Raw genomic sequence first — 8257 nt, 5'->3', positions numbered from 1 at the left:
GTGAGTATGCTTGCATTTACTTTGGTACTGAGAAGGGTCTAAGTAGTGAATCATTTCACTCAGGTATAAGCAGTAATTGGTGTACTGAGGTTCAAGTTTGGCTATCTACTTGCATTCATATAATTCCTAAATCACTTATTTTGCACCACTAATAAAAATTGCTAGGGAAATTTGGACATTGCTCCATAGAAACAAATCTATCTTTTCCTTGATCCAGCTATTCTGATGGAAAAAAAGTAAAAACAAATATAATGTATAAATATCTATATATATATATCTGTCATTTTATCTGTATTGGCCTGTCATCTTTTTTCTTTCTACATATCTCTAGTTCTATGTTGTTTTTGTTTTTATTTTTTATCTATTTTTTATATTTTTATTAATTTTATTGAGAAACAAAGAGCAATGACAGAGTTTCAAAACAGGTTAGTAGGATAGTTTCAATAATCAATACATTGTATATTGTCTTCTTAGTGATTATTCATTGTACAAGATGTAAACATGATATTCTGTCCAAAAACTATTAGTACAAATCTTTCTTCTCATTGAATTAAGAGAAAGTAGTTGTACATCTATCCTAATTATTTTGTATATACACATACAAAATGGTCCTTCATTTGTATCACCTTTTTTGTTTAGCTTTGTCAATGATGGGTATTCAATTGCCATTTAAATATTGTAGGTGCATGAATTCAGAAAAATAATCCAATATAATCCAGCAGTCCACATAACTAGTGGAATATCCGTAGGATTGACAATGTCAAAATTTGTTGACTTGACCATTTTACAGCTCCACATATTAATATGGCTTTACTTTTTAATACCTCGTTTTCATATTTTTCTGATGGATGGTAAAGACCAAGATAAAACAAGACCTATAAAACAAGAAATTTAACTTTTGTATTTGACAATGTCAGTCAAATCCTCAGGATTTATCCTGAAACCATGTACCGCAGTTTGCAGATCCTTTGTCAGTGTCAGCCATGTGGATGTGTCACTTCCATTGTTTAACTAATTTGCTCTCTGTGAAAGCTTGAGTTTGTTTTCTCTCCATGTGACTCTCCTTAAGCACACTCTGCATTGTCAAACATTTTCCTCTGTAGCCCCATATCTCCTTGATCAGAAAATGTGGGACACAACTGAGTTACAGGATGTTACAGTATAGGTTCTCTTATGTCCTGAGTCCTCACTGACTTTAACAGGCTAGGGCCAGAATGTTGGCTGTCCTTACAGCCCTTAATTTTCTCAAATTTTTGGTGTGCTAACTTAAGTTGTTAACCCTCCAGAAGAGAACCTTAATAATATTGTTATCCTACAACATAGGTAGTTAAGCTGAACCTCACTATCTGTCTGAATATCAAACATCATAGACATAGCATAAAACAGGTACTTTTCATCAAGTATTGATATCTTAAACATTAAATCCCTACAAAATGTGACAAAAAGAGAAAAAATATCAATATTAAATATAGGAATAAACAATTACACATTTTTACATAGAAATTTAGAAATCTAACCATATACAGCCTTTTAGAAGGACAGTCTTATGCCAATTTTGTCTTGTCTCTTGTTAACATTTATTACCCTTTCATTTAAACAAAAACATTTAGTTGAGAGGCAGTATAGAGCAACTGATACGACATGACAAGCAGTACACACTCAGAAGACCAGAATGACAGGCATTCCAAGCATGATCCTAGTATTATACATTGGTGTCTTCAGTGCTGTTGCTTAGTTTACAGGTATTATACATATAGTTAGGGTGAGAATCTTACTAATTAACTACTACTTTCAAAAACATGCTGAAGATTCTCAGGATCATTGCCTTTACCGTCCTGTTCATATATATATATATATATATATATATATATATATAGTGTTGCCCCTGTCATGTTTCCTAGCTTTCTTCCTTGCACTCTCTTCATTGTTTAATCCTTCAATTCTCGCTTTCTTTTGTTATTTATTTATTTATTCATTTATTCATTTATTCATTTATTTATTTATTTATTTTGTATGTGTGTGGCCAGTTCAGCCCACCAGGTGGCGGGGCTGGCTGGCTGGCTGGCATGTGGTGCTAGGGGATTGAACCGCGGCCCCTGTGCTTTGCTTAGCTTAGTTTGTTGTAAGTAGGTGCTTTAGACCACTGAACCATCTCACCAGCCCCTCGCTTTCTTTTGAATTGCATTACCTTTCTACTTTTATTTCTACTTTTGGGTTCTTACACTAGGGAGACTGTACGATATTTACACATGTGGGTCTGGTTTATTTCACTTATTAGTATATCTTCAACTGGCATCCAAATATATATGAAGCCTTTGAGTTAATGATTCTTTATAGCTGAGTAATACTCCATTGTATAAAAATACCATGTCTTTTTCATCCATTCCTCAGGTGACGGGCATTTTGGTTGTATCCAAGGTTTGGCTATCACAAATTGTGCTGTTATAAATATACATGCACATATATCACTATGATATGATGTTTTCAGTTCATCTGGGAAAATTTCCAGTAGAGGAATAGCTGGTTTGAATGGGATTTCCAGTCCTGGTTTTCTAAGGACTCTCTACACTGATTTCCATAATGGTTGCACCAGTCTACATTCCCACCAGCAGTGGAGAAGAGTTCCTTTTTCCCCACAGCCTCTCCAACATTTGTTGTTGGTTGATTTCTTTATGATAGTCATTCTTTCTGGGTGAAATAGTATCTCATTGTTGTTTCAATTTGCATTTCACAGATGGATACTGATGCGGAACATTTTTTCGTATATTTATTTGCTTCGTTAATTTTTTCCTCTGAGAAGTGTGTGTTCACATCAGTTGCCCATTTCTGGATGGAGTTTTAAATTTTGGGGCCCTAGTGTTTATTTAGTTCTTCATAAATTCTAGGGGGCAGACCTTTGTCTGAGTGGATATTATTTAAATTTTTTTCCAATTTGTGGTTTGTCTTTTCACTTTGTTGGTAATGTCTTTTGACATGCAAAATCTTCTCAATAAAAGCAGGTTCCAGTTAATTCTTTCAAGTATTCCCCTTTTGATTTGATTTTTGTTCATGCACTCTTTTCATACACCTATACCTTCAAGAGTTTTTCTTATTTCCTCTCCCCGGAGATTTAGTGTTTCTGTTTTAATGTTTAGATCTTTGATCCATTTTGACTTTAGCTTAATGCATGGTGATAGACTTGGGTCAAGTTTTAGTTTTCAGGATGTAGAGAGAAATTTAAAAAAATAATTTTATTGAGCAACAAAAAGCAATGATACAGTTTCAAAAACAATCTGTATGACAGTTTTAATAATAAATACATTGCACATTGTTGTCTCAGTGATTATTCATTATATAAGATGCAGATATGACCTCCCTTCCACAAACACTATTAGAACATATCTTATTCATTGAATTAAGAGAATGTTGCTATATATCGATCCTAACTATTTTGAATATATAGATACAAAATATGCATACATTTGTATCATTTTTTGTTTAGTTTTGTCAGAGAAGGGTATTCCATTGTCATTTAAATATTGTAGGTGAGTTTATTCAGCAGAATATTCCAACATAGTCCAGTAATCCATAGTAGTAGTGGGTCATCCGCAGGACTGAGAATGTCAGAAGTTGTTGACCTGAGCCCTTTACAGTTCAGCATACTAACATGGCTTCACCTCTTATAACTTGTCTTCATACCTTTCTTCTGGATGCTTAAGACCAAGATAAAGCAAGACCTATATAACAAGAAATGTAACTTTTGTATGTGATAAGGTCAGTCAAGTCCCCTCAGTATTTATCCTGAAACCCTTTATTGTACTTTGTAGATCCTTTGTCAGTGTCAACTATGTGGATATTTCATAGCCATTGCTTGTCAATTTACTAGAGAGCCAGTTTTTTCAGCACCATTTGATAAAGAGGCTATCTTTCTTCCAGTAGGTGTTTTTGGCCTGTTTGTTGAAGATAAGGTGGCTGAGTGTGTTTGTAATCGCTTCTGAATGTTCTAATACATTCCACTGATCCTCAGGTCTATTTTGTTGCCAGTACTATGCTGATTTTATCACAGTCGCTTTGTAGTATAATTTCAAGTCAGGAATTGTAATGCCTCCTGCCTTGTATTTGTTGTCCTAGATTACCTTTGCTATTCTGCGTCTTTTCTGGTTCCAAATATATTATTTTTCTCAAATTATATAAAATATCGTCTTTCCTAATCAGTGTGCTCTATTGATATCTCTTTCTTTTCATCTGTTGAAAATTTTTCTGACTTTGTTTTGCTCTTTTTTTTTAATTTTCACTTTGAGTTCATTGACCTTTCTGCCATCTTTTATCTCAATCTTCACAGAATGACTAACTGTGGCTTGGCTCCATGGTTTCTGTTTCTCACTCTTCTTTGTGCTCACCTGAGTTGATTGTAACACGATAGTTTTAAAAGCAGTAGTATGTGGTTCAATGAGCTACTAGAGTTGGTGAAAGGATGAGAAATGACACCACTGTCTTCTCTTAATTATTTTAATGGCATACCCTATTTGTTATAAATTTTCCTACATTGGGAAAATTTAGACAATGTATTCCTCTTCTGCAAACAATTTAAAATATTTTATTAGCTGTTTGTTTCCTCTTATTATGGAAAGAAATGAATTATGAAAATTCATGGCCCCATTTATCAATACTTTTATAATCTGAATTCCTCTCTCCAATCCATGCTATTCTCTACAATTCATCATGCAAATGATCAAACTTCACAATAGTGTCTAATTTTTTGGCCGTGAGAGGGATACATTAAGACCGTCATGAATAATAAATATACTTTTTATTGAACTCAATATCTTGGCAAACTGGGCAGTACTCAGTTTTCTGCCTACAAGTGACTGAGTTGTGTTTTCCACACCTCTTGCTAAATCTGTCTGACAATCTGAAAATTACATGTCAAATTTTTAAACGTGGCTGCATTCATGAGGAGGAAACTCCAAGATTATTTTTCTTTTAAAACCAGAATTAAAAAAGTAAAATTAGGTCTTGCTCTTGCTTGTTTTGGAAGACCCTCCCTGCTTCAGATTTACCAACAGCATGAATCAAGACAAATTAGCCAAACTTAAGGCTCAGGTCAGGATATGGCGCAAGGGCACAGCTCACAAATTAGAAAGTGGTACCTAGAACATCTAAAGCTGATGACAAAAAGCTTCAGAGTTCTCTGAAAATAACTGTTAGTGAATAATAAGGTGGCATTGAAAAGGTGAACATAATTAAAGATGATGGGACAGTAATTCATTTCAACAATCCCAAAGTCCAAGCTTCCTTCTCTGCTAACACTTTTGCATTATTGGTCATACAGAAGCCAAATCAATCACAGAAATGCTTCCTGGAATATTAAGTAGGCTTGGTGCTGATTGCTTAACAAGTCTTAGGAAATCAGCTGAACAGTTCCCACAAGTGTAGGATAGCAAAACACAGAAGCCGGAGAACATGGGTGAGGAAGATGATGATGTCCCCGATCTTGTGGAAAATTTTGATGAAGTATCAAAAAATGAAGGAAACTAAATATTTTATGATTTTTGGAAGCTGGCGCGAACTACATTTAACAAATCAATTATGTAGCTCCAAAGATTTACCAACACAGAGAGTATCATCTGTTACTAGTTCAGTAGTATAATATTTTGTATATTAACAATGCTGTTTGTTCAGTGTTTTTCAGTCATTTGATTTTGCATTTTACACTTCCTACCAGGATCTATTCTTTTTTTTTCAAAATAAGAAGTATTGGTGCAAAAAAACCCTAGAAAAATATAAATGATACAGAATTTCACTAAACAACAATATTAACAGTATTTGTTGTAATGCATAGTGTTTTCCTCAAACTAGTTGTTAATAATACTAGATACATGCATGCAAAATTGGAAGAAAGAAAAATATATATGAAATTAGGAAGAGAAGATAAATAGGATTAAGAAAATCAGACAAAACTAATTAACAATTAGCTGTTCCTTTCTGTAGACCAGTAGAAATCTACAGTACAATTATCCAAACCTCCTTGCTTATATACATAGATATATTTCATTTCCCACTCCCTCTCCTGTCCTTCTCCTCAACTCAGTAATTCCTTCCTTTTTCCCAGTGTCTATTGCTCCTTTCAGATTTAATTTTCTCTTTAGATACGCTTGCACATACCTGTAATTGCAGTACTTGGGAAAGTGCAAACAGGAGAATCACTAAGAGTCTGATCTACATAGCAAGACCCTGTAGACCCTGACCTAAGTTTTTAAAAAAGATAAATTTGATGCTTTTATTAGTAAATTGATGGAACTAGAGAACATATTCTTAAGTTAAATAAATCAAAACTGCATGTACAAACATCATATTGTCTCCTTAGTGTGAGAACATAGCAGCTCCAAGATTCTTGAAGTTGCAAAATAGTGATGCATTTTATTCAGTGGAATCATAGGTTGCCCCATCAAATTTTGGATTCTATCCACAAATCTACTGGCTTGAAAAATGTTAATTCTTCCACAAGTCATTTCTTCAGTGCTTAAAATATGTAGCATATTGTCTAAGTGTAGGACAGAGCTCATAACCTTCCAGACCTTATAACATAAGAGTTCTTGGTACAGTGAAAACACAGAGAGTTTTCAAATGTACTTAAATTTGTCTCATTGTTCATTTTGATTTAATTTGTTTAGGTGTGGGGTGGAGATGATCTTTTAAATTTTCATAAATGATTAAGAATTAGAGCAGTGTTTCTCAAAATGTACAAGACCAACAGGATCAGAATCACCATTACTTGTGAACCTGTTAGGAATGGACATAACTGAAGTTCATCCCTATCTTATTAAATGAGAAGCTCTGTGTGGGGCTCAATGTTAGTATTACAACATGCTGTATGTTAGTGGCTAACAAACAACCAAATTATAAGTATGTTAAGATATGTGAACACTATTATCCTTTCTCTGTTTAGCTTGCTGCTGTAACATGAAGATTATCTATAAACAATATTTAAAATGATTAGCATGGCAATGACTCAATAAAACTTTATTTGTAGAATAGATAGATGGGTAAAATTTGGCCATGAAACAGTACAATAAATTCTATTGTTTATGAGCTACTGGTTAAGAAAGAATGGTAAAAGAATAGTCAGAGAAAAATAATATTAGGCATGATAAATTATTTACTAAATTAGTAAAGGAAGTTCAGAGAGTACATTAGGAATATCTAACCCAGATTTACTGAGTGGAAAAAGGATTCTAACATAAAGTATTCGTTAGTAAAAAAATAAAAGCCTAAAGAATGTTCTTGGCATGGAAATTGTCATGACTCTTTTTCCAAGTATGTACCTTTGCTTCCATTTAGATCTGTCCCATCTCCCCCTTAATCAACTGGTGTAGGAATCTCTGCAACGATGATTGATTATACTACTTAATCTTCTATCTGTTTCTCAAGGCTTAGTTCAGATTACAAAGGAGTTTAGCATTCTCTTCTCCTCACTGTTCATGTGAAATATCAATATATCAGAGATTCAAGCTGCTCATGAGAAGACAGATATGCAGTTTTTAGTTTAAAGAACTGTATGGCCACTGAACACAATTGCAAATTTCAAGGTCATATTAAATGAAGGTGAAGAATTTAGGTGAAATATATGGAGTAACTTTGAATATTTAAAGACTTTAAGCAAATGAAAAGAAGTATCTATGATTAGTACTTCAAAATGTACTCCAGAGAGTGATGACTCCAGAGGAGACCCTCTGCTCTACTGCACCCGATAGACACCTCCAGACGAGGAGCACGCACTGTTTGTGTGGGAAAATTTCCACTCCGCTCCACATGCTGGAACCCTCCAGACCCAGCCTAGGCCCATTGTGTGAGTGAGACCATCGGCCATGCTCTTAGTACACCTCCAGATCCAGCCCAGGGTCAGCATAGAGGCCTCGTGTGAAACTGCAGCCGAAGTCCCTTCAGAGAGGCTAGGGGCCAGAATCACCCACTTAATCCATGAGCAGAACATCTTGCCAGAGGGGCACAGTCAGTTAACTTCCATGGAATGCAGCAGGAAGAAGCTGAGCACAGTAACTAGACTCAATCCAGGCACTTCAGGATGAGCTCTGATGTTGTATTTGCGAACCCGATAAGCTGAGACACTTTGCTAGACCCAGATCTATGAGAGCATCCTCTCTCTTTCTCTTTTGACTGAGAAGGGAGAAAAAGGTAACTGGGATGAACTAGTCTGCCTGAAAGACCCCAGGTCATCAAGGTGATGTGATCAGACAGATTTTAGGGGAATTAATTTATA

At 34.8% G+C, this 8257-nt stretch overlaps 1 pseudogene; it reads left to right on the top strand.

Moving 5' to 3' along the window:
- Positions 1-5046: 5046 nt before the first annotated feature.
- Positions 5047-5517, top strand: LOC101576179 (annotated as a pseudogene).
- Positions 5518-8257: the final 2740 nt, after the last annotated feature.

The sequence above is a fragment of the Octodon degus genome, unplaced genomic scaffold (assembly GCF_000260255.1).
Source record: "Octodon degus isolate 3935 unplaced genomic scaffold, OctDeg1.0 scaffold00171, whole genome shotgun sequence".
NCBI lineage: Eukaryota > Metazoa > Chordata > Mammalia > Rodentia > Octodontidae > Octodon > Octodon degus.
Note: the sequence above shows the minus strand (reverse complement) of the source record. Positions and strands in the feature narration are given on the sequence as shown.